This window comes from Xiphophorus couchianus, chromosome 2 (assembly GCF_001444195.1).
Source record: "Xiphophorus couchianus chromosome 2, X_couchianus-1.0, whole genome shotgun sequence".
In the NCBI taxonomy this organism is placed as follows: Eukaryota; Metazoa; Chordata; class Actinopteri; order Cyprinodontiformes; family Poeciliidae; genus Xiphophorus; species Xiphophorus couchianus.
In genome coordinates, this window is record NC_040229.1 from 9,639,636 (window position 1) to 9,659,184 (window position 19,549).

The window sequence follows — 19,549 nt, forward strand, 5'->3', positions numbered from 1 at the left end:
TGATATATCATTCTCAACTGTGGTCCGAGCTTTCAGGAAGGCAGGAATTGTCACTGAACCGCTAGACAACAGCAGCGACACTGACTCGATTAATGAGGACTTTGACGAAGCGGAGCCGGGCATGTTGGATGCCGCATTAGCCCAACTGTTTAATTCGGACACTGAAGAAGAAGAATTCGAGGGATTTGTGGATGAGTAATGAATTAGTAAGGTGAGCTTTGCATGTTTATTGTGTGTGTTTACAGCTGAACTGCTGTTTACAGTTTACAGCTACGTCACTGACTCGGGGAAAAAAATAAAACAGCTGTTTTTTCATTTTGGGAGTTAACGGAGTTGTCTGGTTTGTAATTTATTAATAAAGGTTTGTAATTTATTAATAAAGTTTGACTGACTTATCGGACTGTTTTGCTGACATTCCCTTTAGCGCAGCTCCATCTAATGGATGCATAACGTAACCCCAGCCTCTACTGTAGCGTCTATTCTATCAACACATTCTCACTCCCAACTCTAGTTGGGACGATTTCGGACCATGCGTTGCATATCATGCAACGACTTGGGCAGGGTCCTTCAGCTTCACATGTTGACGATTTTTGAAGGTTACGTGTTTTTTTTTTTTTTTCGTTTTTCTTTTTTTTCTCCGAAGAGTTTTTGCGGCGCTAGTGGCTCCTATTTTTTCCACAGTAGGCAGACAGGAAGGAGGGTGAGGAGAGGGGGGAAGACATGCGGTAAAGGTCGTCGGGACACATCGAGGACTAAGGCCTCCAAACATGGGGCGTGCTAACCCCCTGCCACAGCACGGGTTCTCGCAACCTTCAAAACCCTTAGGGTAAAACCCCTCACTTCACATATTGATATGTGATGAGGACAGACCATCCCATGCGTCAATATATGACGACTTGGGAGTGAGAATGGGTTGATTCTATGCGCCTTATAATGCGGTGCGCCTTATATATGAAAAAAGTTTTAAAATAGGCCATTCATTGAAGGTGCGCCTTATAATGCGGTGCGCCTTATAGTGCGGAAAATACGGTAATCGTCCCATGTAACTCCTGCAGTGAAGCAGTTGATAAGAACCCACAAACTTCCTCAAGCTGAGCCAAACCATGAACCTTAAGTTATACTGCTGCTTTTCAATGAGAAGCTAAAAAGAAAAGGAAATCTGCGATTTACGTGACTGGCTAGCTTTGGACAAAAGAAACCAGTGACTGTTTTGTTCCCAATGGCCTTTGTCCTGTATTAAGAACCTATGATTAAAAGGTAATTTCCAATAATCTGGTAACAATCTAACGTTGGGTAATATGTTTACATGACACACATAAACAACAGCAGCAATTTATACTCAGAGTAAATTGAGCTTGAGAGGTCAAAAATTCCCATAAGTCAGCTGCAAAATAAATTGAAACTGAGGCTCTTACTCTTAAATGGCTTACTCTTAAAAGTTTGAGAAATTAAAAATTTTTTCTTACAACATTTAATTCCAAAGAAAAATAAATGTGGTTAAACAGGTTAGGAAATGGTTTGTTTACAAGTAAAAATTGAAGTAACTTGGGTCCAAATAACAACAATAAATTTGGTGAGAAAATGAATTGATCTTTTCATATTATCATAAATAAATAACCGTAAGATTTTTTTATAACTTGTGTCTGAATGTCTGTCTAAAACTAAAACAAAACTTGAAACAAACTTTTCTTTGTCCTAAAACACAAATCTTTATCCTGTCTCTCTAAATCATCAGTTAAGAAAAATCCACAAACTAAATCTACAAAAGTGCAAAGGAAAAACTTCATGATCCCTAAAGCAAATCCAACTGAAACTCACCAGACACGGCTCTTATTGTAGCCCTAGTCCAACCCTTGTTAATGCTCACAGTCCTAATCCTATTACAAAGCAAGAAACCTGAACACATCTTTTGACAAGAGCACCAAGAACGGATTCAGACTTTCATGTTATCAGGTAGGCATTCCTAACAAGCATGCAAGAGTTGAGCTGCAACGGTCCAGGAAAAGTACCAACAGAAGTATGAATAGCCGTCCCCACAAAGGTCAAGCTGAATAGGCAGTTTATGAGAGGGCATTCGGGGGCGCGCCGAGTGAAAAGACAAAAAAAGACATTAGGGGAGCTTTGCAGTTGCAAAGAGGCCACATGGCAAAAAGCAATGTGCTGTCACCAAGTGGGATTAACTAGAATATCTACTGTAATATCTAAGGCCGGGAGCTGTAGCATTTAAAGGACATTTAGAGTCGCTTACAAATGAAAATGTGACATAAAATTAAAACGAAACATGTCAAACTGCCAGAAATGGGACTTCAATCACATCCCATCAACTAACAGCACAAGTTTTGATGTAATTTTTGAGGAAATCACACGAAGGGTAGTCATTTTCTGTTAGAATCAGAACAACAACCTATAAAGCTTCAAAAAAGCCAACTGCACTGCAAAAACAAATTCTTTGGTCAAACTGGACTTGAATCGTTGCTACAGGTGCATCGCTCAATTGGACAATTTCAGATCTCAATTTTTGGTGAATAAGTTCCTGTGAAAGGTTGAAAGCTCAAAACCTTACTATTATCTGCTTAACAGCTTGTTCTCTTCTTCAATCCCTGCAGCCTGAATCAAAATACCATTTGTTCGGTTTGACACGCTATAAAAACAAAAAATCCTACCAAGTATTTTTGGTCTAGTTTCTAGTGCAAACATCTCAGTACACTTAAAATAAAACAAAACTAACTTACAAGTAACTTTTCAGCAAGATACAGAAGCTTGTTCTTAGTCAATAATGTCTTAATGTTGATAAAGTTCTGGTTCCACTGGCAGATTATTTCACTTATGATATGGGAAAAATGTCTTGCATAAGTGAAATAATCTGCCAGTGTAACTAGTACTTTTTCATCAACATTAAGGAATTGTTTTCCTAAAACAAGCTCCTATATATTGTTATTTTTACTATTTTCTCCAGCTACTACTATGTGCAGTTCAGGAATATAAATTTCACTTCCTGGAGGAGCTTATTTTGTCTTTCAAGAACTATATTTGTGTTTGTATCATTCTGAATGATGTGCCATACAGTTTCCTAATAAATAAATAATAAATGGTGTTTTAGTCATTTTTGGCGTTATCACTATAGTACCACAAAATATTGCAATAAAGTTTTAAGTCCCCTACTTGTATAATAAATGCTAATAATACAAGTACAACTATTACCAAATAGTAGGTAAGATATTGTGTTTTTTCAATGTAGTTAAAAATTGTAATTTGCATTTTAGCTTTCAAAGAATTTTTTTTTTCTCCCAAGAAAATCTTGATCGGTGTATTTCTACACAAACTGACTGGCCATCATATTCTTGTTTAAATTAATTTAGCCCATTAGAGGAACAAAACCGCCCACATGGATATTTTAACTGGAACATTTCAACACAAACAAGGAATTCAAATTGTCATTTATTTGGGTGTTTTTGGGTTCTTATCATCTACTGTGAAATAGTTCAAGAATCCGGCAGAACATCCATGGGAGTATTACCATAAACCAAAACTCAATCCATGGGAAGAACATAGATTAGATTGCTGCTTCAGCTGCTTGCTCATTAAGATTTCACCTTAGACCTTTATATTTAAACAACAGAATGCAGCTGGCAATTTGGGCAACAAATCTGATTTATTTTTTTGTTCTCATATAATTAAATTGGCGTCTCGCTTTAAGCAGCTGCGACTGTGTGCAAAGTGGGTCAAGGTGACACAGCCGATCAAGAAACCTATGAATCCATAGAAACAGGCTGCTTCCTCCAAAGAGAGTAAAAGAGAAATCAACCAACAACCGGCAGGCCTTGTTGAATCTGGAAAGATGCTCTGAATTAGACACATTTAGTAGCCCTGAGCACAACGGACATGAACGGACCATCAAACTGCAAACAAACATGATATTTAGCATTAATTACTAAGCATTAACAAGACGAAGTATTGGAATCACTGAGCTTTTAGCCCATAAAAACAAGCAACTATAATAAACGCCAGTGACACATTATTGTTCAAAAGTGAAATAAGAATCTGACAACATGCTTTTTTGTGTTTCATTTGGAAAAATGCCCCCTAACATTACAAAAACCATGGAGCAAGATATGAAATGTGTAGCGAGTGGAGCAAAAGATATGAAAGTTTAGCCTTTTTATACAATAATTGTGTAAAAATCCCACAAACCAATTAAAGCGTTGAATGTTTGCAGACAATTTTTATCAAAACCTGTTACTATGCTTCTTTGAACAGGTTAGGATAGGTTTATGGGCGATACAAAACATGTTCATTATAAAATCATTCTCAGATAATAAGATTTTAGACTGTTCAGTTCCGCCAATTTTGAGCTTTTTTCAGTCTAAGTTGTTTCAGGGCCTCTTACAACAAGTTTAAGTTCAATGTTTGAAAATGAATATAAATTATACAAGTGTACATATTTGAAAAGCATTAATAGAGCCTGCTGCACAACTAGCAAGAATGCAGCAAGTGATTTCTGGATAGTAAGTTACCAACAAAACACTTGCACAATAATGCAAGAACACCCTGTCAAAGACCAGTAAACTTTAGTTTATAAAGGACATTTTACACTAGATCTTGAAGATATTTAAAATATCTCGCATAAATAAACAAAACAACAAATAAAATAGAAACTGAAGTCTCTGTAAACGAAATTGTCCTCCAAAAAAAGGGGCTTGTTGAGACCACACCACCAGACTGAAGAAAGAAGAAAAAGAATCAAGCAAATGGAAATGATCAACCTCATTTTAATTCATCATGAGATTAATTGATGTACTGCTTAATGCGACCAAACCTTCTGGAGTTCTGCTTGAGTTGCTAGGTAACGGGGCAGAACTCTGGTGGGGTTGCTAGGTGACAGGGCTGGGCGTGGCTGGGGTCACTAGGTGAAGGATCAGTGCCTGCTGATTTGTGACTTTACATTCCATAGGTTTTTGAAATTGCTCAATTTCCAGACACCAAAAAACATAAACTTATTGCCACAAAACAGCTGGGTAGGGATCTTTTAAAGTACTTTGACTCTTTCTAGAAGCAGTTGACACCTAAATGAAGGTATGAAAATGTGTAAAAAGTAAATTTAATAGTTCCCCTTTAACCACGACAGTCTTTTAAGGCATGTGAGAGCAGCGTCCCGTGACCCTCGCTGAGAAGCTGCAGCTGCTCCTCATCCGACTAAAGTCAGGGATCCTTTAAAGGCCAAAATATGAACCACAATTCAACTTCCCAACTTTAGATGCCCATCAAAGTTTCCACCTTCACTTTCGATGCCTGTGAAACTTCCCCTTCTTGACAAATCAGTGCTCAATCTCAAGCCCCAGTAAAAGCAACTCTACAGAATGCAACATCAAAAACAAACATGTATCAAACTTATTTTGGGAACAGCTTTGTGCATTTAGGTCTGCTGCTGTTAGAAAGAAAAGGAAAAATGTCCGTTTTGAGCATTTAAAGTCATATTTTCCAAACTGAAGTCTTCTGGGTAGAAAAACTACCACTGTGCAATACACCAAATTTCAACTTTAAGGTACAATGTAATGACTCTATTTTAAATAGATATCTATGTTTTATATATAAATATTTAATTTTAATTAAATAATCAAAAATCTTAAAAATACAAAAGCTCAAACTGGAAAGCAATAACTTTTTCATCTGATTAAATATGAATGAACTAATGTCATTCTTATCTTTCAGTTGGGATACTGCGGTTTTTATCATTTCGCTTTTTTGTTAGCAATAAATAAAACAAAATAGTCGTAAATATATTGGTATATTTACATATTTGTGCTGTACGCACATTTTCAGATGGTGTTTGAACATTCAAGCTCAAAAGCTACATGCTTTCTCTGCATCACCAGAGCCATAATACTGAGAGAAATCACTTTTAAATAGTTATTTACGATGTGCAAACAACAGAAACTGTTTTATAAATAAATAAATAAAAAGTCTTATTACAAATATTGTCATTTCCAGTCAGAACAGCTGCAGCAACGCAGTGATGACAGAATATTTCCACGTTAGATGACAAATAATTTTAAATTTTTAATCATGACACGTATGAACTGTATTTGTGTTGCTCAACAGGAAAGGAGGTTGTGTTAATAATCCAGGGTTCATAAGTTTGAGTCAAGCTAATACCACTCCTTTTTTAACTGTAATAAACATTTAAAAGATGGTTTAGATGTTGAAAAAGCCTTTAATTGTAAACAAATTAATAGCAGCTTTAGCCTGGACCTTTGTGAAGCATTTTTATAGATCTTTTCAGCTGGCCTGCATTTAAGGGGGCAAGATCAGGGAAACATTATCTTCAGATTCGATGTGTTTCAACATGATTTTATCAAACTTAAAACATCTTTACATGTTCGATCATATACAGAACAATCCCTGGAGCTCTTACCTCAATTCCCTGTCTAAATAATATATATATTTTTAGGCCAACAAATGTAAAATGACAGTTTAAAGGTTTTTTCAGTGGTGTTGGCATAAACTGCTATGGTTTTTGCAAATTAGATGGCAGAAATCCACTTTGGTTTCAGCACTCAGACTGTATGTTAACATCAGATTCAGGGACCAATAAACCTAGATTAATACTAAAAAAATGTCAGGGTTGCTGGTCATCCTGCCTCAAAAATGTCTTACCGTTTTTTGGGTTTTTTTTGTATCCAACATTTTGGTAGTTGATACTTTGTCAAGCAATAATTTCAAATAGTTTCTCTCTTTTACTCACAATCTAATCTAATTAAATTTGGCTGCATGACTCAAGCAGATCAGTTATTTTGGCTGGATCACAGATCATAATCTGTCAAATTTTGTAAAAATGAAGTACGACACAAAGTTTTCAAATCTTAATAAGCATCTGGATTAAATTATACAAAAGATTTTAGCATTTTTATGAACATTTAACTCAATAATTCATCAAAAATATTAACAAAAACCTACAAAGTAAATGAAAATGACGTGGTTTAAGTGCGTTGGTACAAAACAATTTGTATTTCCATTAGGAAATTGGTGCAAATAGAACTGGTAAAAGAGTAAAAGTACTAACTGTTTAGCATTTTTCCAGAACACTTTTTCAATTCAACAATCCAGAACAATCCCTCTAACTTTGCTTTACCAAATGGGAAGTAAGAATTTCTTCTCAGGCATGATTCCTCTTTTTGCCTCATATAGAAATAAATGTAGCATTTAAAATCAGAACTGAAAGTGTGTTTCAAGCATGAGGCGTACTAAAGCTTTTCATAAACACCCAGTGATAACTTATGCCAATTAAACCTTCTTAATCAAACTAGTCCCACCCAGAGTATTGCATTTGGTGAGAAATGAGGGGTTGTTTTCCAGATGATTCCAGATGAGCACATGACGGCGGTAGCAAAATGCCTCCGCAAACATCCTCCAAAACCACGAGAAACAGGTTCAGCTGATCACTTGTTTACTTCTTTCCAGGATTTCTGCTCCAAAACACAAGATCAAAACAGCCATCATAATAAAATGTTCAGCTAGTTTGTGCTGTGTGTGTTTGGCAGGTTAATGAGAGGTCAGTTTGAGCCACTGCAGGAAAGGTAGCTTAATGCAGCATAATTACACCCTTACTGACTGTGATTAGCTTTCAAAGATCACCAGAAAACCACACTGCAGTTCAGCACTGGAAGCAAAGGGAACTGGGATCTTGATGCAGATTACTGGAATGGAGTCACAGAGGGAGGGAAAAAACAGCAATGCTTTCAGGACTGTTTGCAGTTAAGGGGATGGCAAACACTTCAGAAATATGGAAATGCTGTTTCGACAGCAGCAAACTGTGTGTTAAATCAGGATTTATATCCAATGATTAAAAATTAGATTCAAACCAGATGTGAATCAACATCAAAAATATGCAGGAGTCATGAAAATAAAAACAAACAGAAACCTTAGTATTCTGAATGACTAAAACAATATTTTCACAGTTATAAATGTGTTCTTTTGTATATCTGGGGGTTTTTTTTCTAAGAATTGCGGGTTGGAAATGCTGATTTGTGTTTTTTTTTTTTTTTTTATAGCCTAGAAATAAAAATGAGGGTAGCAATTAAGACGCAACCCTGAAGGATACGCAGTCAGCAAAAATAACGAGGTGCTTCAGGCAAACGCGGGACAAAAATCAAAGAATCTGGACGGCAGCAAAGCTGTTTGTACACAAAAGCCATGTCAGAAACAAAACGCTAAGCAGGGGGTGGTCTGGTCCGAGCCGCATGCAACCGCATCACAGACGGCATTCACGGGGCTCATCTCCGTAGCTTTCTGCTAGCGACAACCATCACACAATCACTACAATTAACGCCCCATGTTGTTGTCGCGTCGGGGCAAGCCCCGAGTCAGTACTCACAAAGAAAAACGCTCCGCGAAATGTCCAGGCTGTCCGGGCAAGCGATGCGAAACAGGCGAAGAATCAGAAGGAATGAAGTAAAAATAAAAAGCAAGCACGTCGTATCCAGAAATAAGGCAGCAGCAGCTTGATAGTTGGGGGAAGCGTCTGGTGTGAAAACAGCGCTGTCGGTGCTGCTGCTGCTGCTGCTGATGTGCTCGCGGGGCAGAGCGGCGTGCGCCAGTAGTAAGGACGCAATGGAACCAGCGAGGCGATGATGTCACAGCCCGGATGTGAAGCAGGTCCAGCTCGGCCCAGTGTGCATGCACTACACCGTAATGAACGCTTCGTTGATAATATCGATTTAAAAAAGAACTAAAGTAGAAAGCAGGAATTTATCTTAAAAAAATTAAAAAATGTTTTGAACATGAATTATTCCTTCATTTATTTATTTGGATGTTCGTCCAAGCTATGTTTTAAACAAGTAAAAGAGGGTGCAGGATCCAAAATCTGTACTTAAGAGTAGAACAACTTCAGTGTATATTTTTTTTCTTAAATAAATGTAGCTGTTCAAGTAATTACTCAAACAGGAGTAAAAAAGTAATTTGTAAAATTTATTTTTGATTAAAGCTGCAGTATGTATTTTTCAAATAAAATATACATATATGTATATTTTAAATATTTGTTGAAACTGTCACTATATCGAGCTCGTTTTAATCTGTGAAAAAAACGAGCTCCCACTGCTCCCAGTACCAATTAGAAACAACCAATCAGAACACAGAGGAAGGTCTTAGCGCTGTCAATCAAGCCAGTGTGTGTGCTGACAAAAATATTAACATGATGTGCAAATTATGATGTCTTAAAGAGTAAATTGAAAAAAATATAAATATTGTTATATAAATTTAGGTAGAAGAAATACATTTTCAAATATTTTTTAGCATGTAACTTATGGAAGCTGGTGTAGAAACAGGAGTTCTCACTTTAATTCAAATTCCAATAATAATAAAAAAATCTTCATTGATCCCAGAGCCTTTTTGGGGTCCTAAACAGATTTTCATTTGGTAACCCCCATATCAACATGTCTACACCAGATTCTTTATCATTCCTGAGCTACTTCATATGTGTAGCTTACCTACTCATTTGTAATTAGCTAACATCATATCATGGCTATCATGGCTATTGATTTTCACCTTATAGGAGTAGCAAACTAAATATATACATTTGTATTTTCAAATGCACCGTGGTATTTAAGGCATATGGTTTCAATTATTTAAAAGTAACATCAGTAAATAAACACAAAATTTACAGTAAACAAGTTAGCAAGTTTGATATCTTGTGTTTTCCCAACAGTGGCAGCAGCCAACATCAGGAAGAAATCATCCATTATTTGTGTAACAACTCTAAAAATAATGAAAATCATTTTTCTGTGTGAAATGGCTTTTAGTTTGTATTATTCAATGTTATTTTTAATATGTGTATGCATTTTTATCATGGTGCTCTTGCGTGTGGGGGCCCTAGCAGCCGCTCATCCCGCATATGCCTTGGGCTGGCTCTGGTTGATTCCAAAGGGAGATTATATCCTGCTTTAAATCATTAAAGTTTCTTGAGAGTTATTGTAAATGGTGAGCTGTGGGGATACTTTATAATATTACTAAGCAAATTTACACAAAAAAGTAAAAAGTCCCCAAAAAACATAAATTTAGAACTCTAAATAACTTATTTAGATAGTTTATCAGCAAAGAAAAGATTATTTGGGAGTTAGTTACACTTTAAGTATAAAGTAAAAAAGTACAGTGTTGTAAAGCTACTTCTAAAAGTAAATTTTTAGCTAAATGTAACTGATTACGACCCACTTTTGTTAACCGGCACATCAGGGCATTATTCACATTCGATCACTGAGTTATGTCATGGAAGGTATTTCCTTAACTCTGTTTGCAGGTACACTCTAAAAACTGAAAGGCTGTTTCTTTAACCCATTTATAAACTTTTCATAAAAACTAATACCTCATGAAATACTACTGTTTCCATCTACACTGTAAAGACATTTTAAAATAATTAATACAAAAAAAAAACACTTTTGAAGACACTTCTTTCCCTCAAACTGGATTCAAGCATCTAACAGAGGTGGCACACAACTTCTTATAAGCATTTCTAGCCGTTTATATTAGTGAATATGCCGCTTTTATGCTTGAATATATAAATTCTGAGAAATTAATTATTACATTGCATTGCAAATAGATGCACTAATTGCCAGTTGGTTAACTGGCACTTTAGACAGAACACGGAAAATTTGGATTTAGTGTTATTCGAAGAACCAAGGTACAATAAAAATTTTTTTTTACTGTCTTCTGCTTCAATTTCTAAAATCTGAGGCAAGCAAACTCTTTTCCGCTGCACTGAAGATGAACCTGGATTATTTTTTTATCCCAACAGTTTTCAGAGTGCAGCTGCTCCTCCTCCAGCTCATTCTTTAGCAAGTCCTGACAGAGATGTTGCATGATGGAGAGCGAACTGATCATGGCTGCACTGCGTCAAGAGAATGAGGAAGACTTAAAGCTGTTGTAAACACATCTAAGACCTAGAAACAATGCATTTACCTCTGGATCCCATTTACATCCTCCCTAGTTGCTGGCAGTTGTGTTAACAAGCTGAGAAAGAACTGAATATCAAGCAAGTTCAGCAGGGAGTCTGCAGCTAAGGACGACGTGAAAGCACGGACAATTACCAAACAATGGCCAAACAGCTCTTCAGCTCATCAACCTGCTGGGTGCAGCGAAGGGTCACACTCAGAGACAGAAACTTATCTTCAGAGCAACTCCACTGCTCCTTAGCATTATACAGAAAAATAAAGTTTTAAATTTAGCTTATTGTGCTTCCTAGTCTTGTTTGCTACATTTTTTTTTGCATTCTTAGATAATGAGATTCCAGTCTGCTCAGTTAAGAATGAGCTGTTTTAAGGCCTCCTGTTACTTTAAATCCAAACAAGCTGGTGCTGGCCACGCCCCTCAACTCAACATTAAAACTTGTACGAATGCAACTTAACAATCGAGAGGTTTTTGAATTTGAAACGGTTCCTTTTTCAGACAAATTTTTTTTTACTTATTGCCAAAAAAACAACTTGGCGCTTGTTTTTTTATTTAAGTGCTTGGGCTTTTTTCAGAATCAGTAAAAACAAGACCCTTGTTCTACACTTTGCTTCGTCCAGAGGATCTGGACGCTCGGCTATCAAGAAACAATTGCTTCCTGGAGGCGCGGATTATGTTGACTTAAAACAAGTTGTTCAATTTTAATGCTAATGTTTGTTTGTTACGTACTTAATGCGCCAGTTCAGCACTAGCCTTGCAAACAACCATCCTCCACTGCGGAGAGAGAAGTGCAGAGTCGAACGAGGCAGTTGCTAAAGTTAATTCAATATTTGTAAGCGTGGCCAACATGGACTCAACTGCTTCCTTCACTTCCTCTGCTGCCATTACTAAATTACAGGAAGACTACAATTCTAAAACAGCGCAGAAAATTTATGTCATTGTTCACAAGTTCTCCTGTTTGCTGATTGGCCCGGTTGAAATTCTGTCAGAGAAATCCAAGTGAATGGGAGAAAGCCCAGACTGTCTGTGATTAAAGATGCAAAAATGGAAATACAAAAAGATGCAAAATGTGGGTTTTGCATAATAAGTACCATTTAATATAACCAATCTACAAAGGCTAAGTCTACTTTATATAACAAGAAAAGATGGGAAATCTAGATCATATGTGTAATAATAAGTCATTTATGAACTACTTTCACCATTTTCTTTTATAAATAATGCAAACAGGGTTCAGTTTCACAGAGAGGTGTAGGCTCAGTTAAAACGGTTGGTCTTGCTTCCCTCTAGGGAGGTCTTCCAATGCTGGCAGGTCACATGACCACCAGCTGGGACGCAGAAAACCCTCCAGACCCCGAGAAGGAGGAGAAGGGGACAGCAATTATCTGGAGGATATGTGGCATATCTAATAACCTAACCCATTGAAAATGAGAGCACAGCGAATAAAGAGCCTGTGCAATAAAAAGGTGTCAGAGAGAAAAGTCAAAGCAAGCTGTTCAACCATCTGTGTGTGTGCTGTGTCATGTGGAAGAGTTTTTTAAAAATTCATAAAGCCGCCATCAGCGTTAGCTGTCAGTTTCTAATTATCTGGGGAAAAGTTCTCACCCCCAGAAAGACATCATCATCTCACAGATTTACCACAAGATGCCTTTAAGAACAACTTATTTGACTGTAAATATGGAGCTAAATTGGGGACAAAATGATTGTTCAAAGTTATAAAAAAGAAAATGTAACCGAAAAAAAAATAAAACAGAGAGGTTTGAAAATGAAGACAAATTTTAAGCTGAAAAATGAATATGAAACAAAATAAGTTTGAAACTGAAAAAAAGATTTACAACTTGAAACAAGTTTTGAAACTTTAAAAAAAGAAGTGAAAATAAAGACTTGAAACTGTAAAATTATTCTGAAACAGAAAAATGATTTGAAACCAGAAAAAGATGCAAAACTAAAAAAAAAACTGTTCAAAACCGTTTCAGATTTATAATTTTGTTTTCCAGCTTCAGATTCTTTTTCAGCTTAAAATTTTTGTTTGTTTCAAATCTTTTTTTACTTTCAGTTTTTTTTTCTTTTTAACAAAGAAAAAATTTGTGGCCTCAATTTTTTCAAACTTTTTTTCTGTTTCAAAATAATTTTTCATTTAAAATTTTATTTTCTTTTGAACAAACTTTATGGCCCCAATTTAACTCCAAAGACAGCAAATATAATTACTCAGTGGATCTCTGACACAATCTGGAACTGAAAGTTGTCCTAATGTGTCCAAAAATATTTTTATCAAAGTGTAACTGATGCAAAGTTGCGAAAAATATCCGTGGGCATTGCATTTATCCAGCTTTCAAACGAGCGGTAAAAACGTCCCCATCACACCCACGAAGTCTGACTCAGTCACCCTGAGGCAACCAAGAAAAACTTCGTCGTCAGTAGCTCAGAGTGTTTCACGTTTGTGCAGCGATTCATTCAAAATCTTCTCAGCCAAGATCAAGCCAGTAGCTGAGGGTTTGCTTTGATTGAAGGGACGTGTTGTTTGTTGCCGTTTTCTTTTAATAAATCAGGAAGCGCCGCCTGGGTCAGCCGTTCACAGTGGAAACATTTCAAAGCAGTCAGCTCATCAGCCACTTCAGTGGGAGTGGGAGTTACTAACTACTGTTCCAAGAATCTATTTAAGAGGGGGTTCGGTCAAATCAAGGCCATGCAGAGTCTGTTTATTCTCAAACAACAACAGAAAAAAACTTGACTGCACTTTATTTTGGTGCAGAGCACCGTTAGACGTTACAACAGAGCAAACATAACCTGGTGGACTCACATTCCTTGATGTTATCACTGTTGGGTTGTTTGACTCGTAAAATCCAGAGACCACAGGAGCAAGAGGAACAATCAAAGTAGCAAAACCATCAATCAAAGTAATTAAAGCACTTTAATATTTATGATACATCCTAAGGAAGAGAAATCATAAGATGACTAAAATGAAAGCTACAGGAAACACAGCGTCATGCTAAAACCATGACATTTCACAATAACGGCGCATGCAGAGAGCAGGATCTTTGACCCGAACTCTTTGTACAGCTTCTCTAAATCATCCAAAGTCCTGTGTCCCACTTTTCTGTCTGGGTTTGGGAAAAGTTGATTTTATGTTTGGTGAAACATATCTGTGGTCAAGTAGCTCTAAAAGGGCCCCAGGACCATTTATACTCGCACACAGGCATGTAATTATACAACTAAACATCTTTGAAAAGCAGAAGAGGAGCCTCCTGCACAATCAACTATTACAAATTTTGCTGGGCGATAAATTGTTCCAAAAATTATTGCGATAAACGATAATATTGTCCCTAACAATAAAAGCATAACAATGCAAGTACACCCTCTCAAATATCAAGAAACTTTAATTTCTAACTGATATTTAACACTGGAACTGGAAATCATTTTAAATATCCAACAAAAATAAACAAAACAACCGAAACAACAAATAAAAGTGGTACAGAAGTCTCTGTAAACTAAATTGCCCTTCAGAACCAGACTGAAGCCTTTTGTCATCCAGTTTTTTGTAAAAACAAAGACAGAAAAAAACCAATCAGTCATGAAAAAGGAAATTATTGACCTCGTTTTAATTTATCATGACTTATTGCAACAAGCTTACAAGCAACAGGAATGCAGCAAGTAGCTTCTTAATGGTAAGTCAAAAACAAAACACTTGACTTTTCCAGCAGCCATTGTACAGCGCTAAAACCAGTGTGGAGGAGCTCAGCTTGGGTTGCCAGGTAACAGGACAGTGGCCATAGAAAGTGACTTAACAATCAGAATGCTTTTGAAATGGCTCATTTCCAAACACCAAAATAGATGTTTTTTTTAAAGCTTAAACTGTTTTCAGAAGCAGTTGAGATCAAAATGTGCAAAAGTATAAATTTTACATAATACGTCCACATAAAGAGAATCAGGAAAGTGCGTGATGGTTATCATAATAAATATACAGATTTGTCTAGTAAAAGATTTAGCAAGCATGTATTTATATGCTGCCACTTGTACTTGGAAAAGAGAGGCCTCAAAACCAGCCAGGTTAAGTGCTGTTGGTTAATATTTATCCTCTATGCTATAACAACCATACAGCGCTTTGAAGTATGCAATAGTCTTGAATAACTTAACCAGTTGTCATGTTCAGTTTGTTAGATACACACCATCAAAAGCATGGAGCTGAAAGGGAAAAAAGACATTTAAAACTCAAATAAACTATTATTTATTAAAGAGAAATGAAGTGTTTCTTTTCAGCTGCGGCCTGCACTAGATGTTTCATCTTCATCTTGGCTGACAGGTGCCAAGGATGAAGCTTTCAGACTCATTAACGGCCCACTCACAGTCGGACAGAGACAGGAAGTACTAAGTGTTCACATGTTTATCCACTCTCAAAGGAGCAATTTCTATCTGCCCACACGCTCTTGTCTTTGGCTCTTTCCTCTTCCACCTGCACTCCCACGCTCTCCCCTTTTGTCACCGAGGTGCAAAATATTACCTGCTGCTGCTCTGAGCAGCTGCATGTTCAGCGACTGCAACTCCCAGTGGCTGGAGGCCGATGGAGAGAGAGAGGCACCAGAGTCAGAGCCGCTTTGCATGCACTCTGCAGGGGCTTCTGCTCCTGCTGAGCGGTAGCGAAAGAGAACCACATGCATAAACAGTTCCACTCCCTGCCTGTCTTCAGGGAGCTGGGGCTGAGATGACCAGTCTTATGCACACCAGTGAGCAAGTGCATGGGGGGAAGATGGGTGTTTGTGCTCTGGTAATTAGCAGTATGTGTCAAATGGAGGTGGAAAAGGACCAGCTGCCTGAACGGTCACATTCAGACACACAAGACTAATAGGTTCTGCAAAAGAGGAGAGCAAAACGTATTCATAACCTCTACATGTTTATATATTTTGTCACACTTTTACCACAACAAAGTTTTTGATCACAAACTTCTCAGTTAAAAGAAAGTGATTTTACCTCAAATCTGCCAGGGTTATGAATGAGTTTGTGATTAAAGGAGTTTTCATTTCTGATGGTCTGGTAGACTTGGTTTGATTTGGGACCAAAACTGAAACATTTCATACATTTTCAGCTGCTGCGGTTTGTTTTTACAGTGCACTGCATCAAACCAAGCAAACCCTTTGAAAAGCCTGTTCCCCTCTTCACCTATGGTGGCGCTGCACCAAGAACAACTGAAGGAAACAACATGAAAACCTCTGAAGAAGACACTTCCTTCTTCATGAAATGTAAAATAAAATGTAATAATGCCTGATTTTAGCAGTTGTAGGATTTTTCTTTTGTATTTGTTTAAAAACAACACACAACACACAATTTTTTGCCTGCTAGTGTAAGGCTGGACAATATGGATACTTTTTTTAAAAATCAGTCAATATCAATAATTATCAATTCATCTCTTGTTTTACATTTCTGAAATACTGTCAAAATAGTTGTGTGATCTTTCCTCCTTTATCCACAGTTTTCACTCAACGCAGATTTTTTTATTTTTAAGCAGTTATGAGAAACGGAGGAGAAGCAAACTTTAAACTGCTGCTGCGCAAGTTACTCAACTGGTTGTTGCTAGGTAACCAAAGAGTGAGTTGGTTGCTGGGAAACCAATGAGTGAATTAGTTAGCTAATCCCACCAACTTTGCTTAGCTAGCCGTGAGAAGTTGAGCGGCTAAAGCATTTCCTCTGCCTACATCTCCCAGAATGCTGTGCGGTTCTGAATCAGAGTTTAGTGAATATTCTATATATTGAATATTGAATACTCTATCAGATGTATTATCTGTTGGTATTCATCACTATCGCAATATATACTGTTATTGATTTATAGACCAGCCCTATGTTAGCGCGAGGCTCTCGTAATGTAGTCCTTTCTGCTAACAAGCTAGATTTGGATTAAAGTGGACTAAATAAAGCTGGTGTGAACGCATCCTACTGAAACTCAAATGATTTCTTGTTACTATGAGACAAATATGCTATTCTCTGGGCTCGGGGTCTGCAATGTGCAGCTCTTCCACAACGGAAGACATTTAAATAATGGATATTTAAAAATAACACAGTTTATGTAGCAGATGTTTATCAAAATTTTAAAAAGTGATGTAACATTTCCTGCTGTAAACAGGTTTTATTAAGCTTTACTGTGGATGAAAATGGATCTTTGGGTTGTAAAAGTTACAGACACAAGCAGTAGGCAGAAAAACATCAGGGCTGATGCTATCCAGTCTGATTCGAGGATATGAGTCCAAGAAACGTCCAAATATTCCTCCATCTGTGTGACGGAAACAAACCTGATAAGAACTGAGACATCCAACGAAACAACAAGTTTTATCATGTAACATAACAGCAGGGATCAAAGAGAAGAGTTCTGTTACAAACCCAAAAGGACGAGAATGATTTCTTACACACTACAGTACAAGCAACTTCCAACACACAGTTTTATCTCTCTTTTTGTTAACCTCTTTCAGGGTGAAGGCAAAGTGGAAAAAACAAACGTGTAAATACAGTGAATCAGGCCAGGAGATCAATGAACTCATAATATTTCTCAACCCCAGTGGCTTTGGCGACATCTCTCTGAAGGTCATTGTGAAAAACGCTTTGCTTTGCTGTTCAGGCTGCTTTGTGAGCCTTGGCAGCACAAAGATTCACAAATTCCACAGGCTGCAAGTCAAAACACCAATAGAGACTCGCTGTAGCATGAGGCCGCGCCCCCGCAGCAGCTCAGGTCTACATGCTGACCACGCTTCATTCCTTAATCAGGTAGATTCAGGGCCTCCTTGTGCAGTTGGTGCTAAAAATACCCGAGCACTTTGTCTGTCATCACACAGAAACCTGCCAGCTTGCCTTTACAGCACTCAGGCAACTCTAAGGTAATTATTTGGATATGAATAATTTAACGTTCAGCTTCAGGAGTGAAGGTGTTAGTTAATTCAAGACACTACAATTATGTTGACGTAGATAAACTTTGCTCAACTTCGGTGGATGTCTTACACTTTATACACTAAGGTTCAACAAACACAAATCTGGTTAGAAAATTAAAGATTATAGTGGCCTTAAAAACACAAATAACATGTTTTTACTAAGTGCCCTGCAAGTTTTATCACAATACAACTGCAAACTGTATTGTATTTTACTGGGATCTTATGTAATAAACCAGCACTAAATAGTGTATAATTACCAGGCACAAGGAAAATTATGGATCCAATAATGTAAAGATTTCCATCCATGAATGCTTGATCATTTGTAGCAAAGGATGCATCTGCAGCTAAATAAAAACTTTCAATATTGTGAAAAGCTCAGCCCATTCTGCTGGACTTCACATCTATGTTTTTCTGATAAACCGATTAATAATAAGATAGCAAAAGGTAATTATTAGGATTCTTTTATTTTTTCCCCCCCACTAAAACCACTTGAGAAGTTCTGGATAGAACAAATTTACAGACAAAGTTTTTTTTTTTCTTAAATGTTAAATGTATTCATATTTTAAACATTTTTGGCTTAATTACTTCTCTGAGTGTGTTGTTCTTTCAGCAAATCAAATTGCATTTTGTAATCGTCTCAGCCCTACACACATGTGGACTCTATTTACTAAAATGTTTTTTAAAACTGTGTTTTTATTCCTCTTCACATTATATTACTACATTGTACCATCTCATAAAGTCCAATAAAAAAAAGACTGAAGTTTGTAACATGACTAAATGTGTTAAAGTTTAAAGGGTATGAATACTTTTTCAACACACTGAGAAGTTCCAGTGAATAACACTGAATTACATTTACATTAAGTCTGAAGTTGCAGCTTTGGAGCAGGAATCTTACTTTGTAGGAGGCTCTGCAGACAGATTGTGATTCTAGGCCAAGAGGGACTTTCTCAGCAGCAAATCATGACTAGACTGGAGGTTTCTAAGGGGATTGCACATGGCTCGAAAACACTGCGAGTATCGGATCAGTGGTATTTAAAGCACAATCAGGCAGAGCAAAAACTCAACTTTCAGAGGACTAAAACACCAAGCTCAGTTTAAACACCAACAAAGAGGGAACGCAAAAACAAAGACTTTCAAACAGAACCAAAAGCTTCAATCATCAAAGGTCCTGCAAAAGGTACACTGTACTCTCAGAGGACAAATAGTGTCTGAAAATCTCTTCTTAGGAGAGAAAAAAAGGATAAACACAGCGAAGAAGAAGATGCATTGCAGTGGAACAGACTCAAACTTACAAAGTGGTTAATGCAACAGAAATGTCAGAACAAGAGCTGTCAACAGATGGATAAATAGGAGGAAACAAATGGGAGAGAGGCTGATAAAAATTATAGATGCAGTAGAAAACTGAGAAATCTGATCAGGGAACCCACCACTGCAAAATCACTAAACCTACCAAATATTTTTGGTCCAGTTTCTAGTGAAAATATCTTAGTACACTTCAAGTATGACAACGCTAACTTACAAGTAACGTTTTAGCAAGATATTACAGGCAGATTATTTCACTTGTAACAAGTGGAAAATGTCTTGTTATAAGAGGAATAATCTGCCAGTGAAACCAGTACGTTTTAAAATCAATATTAAGGAATTACTTAAAACGGGCTCGTATATTTTGCTAAAAGGTTAATTTTGACTTATTTGAAGTGTACTAAGAT

At 36.9% G+C, this 19,549-nt stretch overlaps 1 protein-coding gene across 12 annotated transcripts in view; it reads right to left on the bottom strand.

The window, feature by feature from the left end:
* The window catches only part of LOC114153292 (pleckstrin homology domain-containing family A member 5-like), a 119,157-nt gene that overhangs the window by 59,500 nt on the left and 40,108 nt on the right, over positions 1-19,549 (bottom strand). Inside the window, exon 1 of one of the 12 annotated variants that reach the window (XM_028031802.1) lies at positions 8,372-8,726. The exons of the other annotated variants lie outside the window; for them this stretch is intronic. The gene's annotated coding sequence lies outside the window, so the exon portion shown is untranslated. Of the gene's footprint in view, positions 1-8,371; positions 8,727-19,549 lie in introns of those variants that run through there. 12 annotated transcript variants of the gene reach the window in all.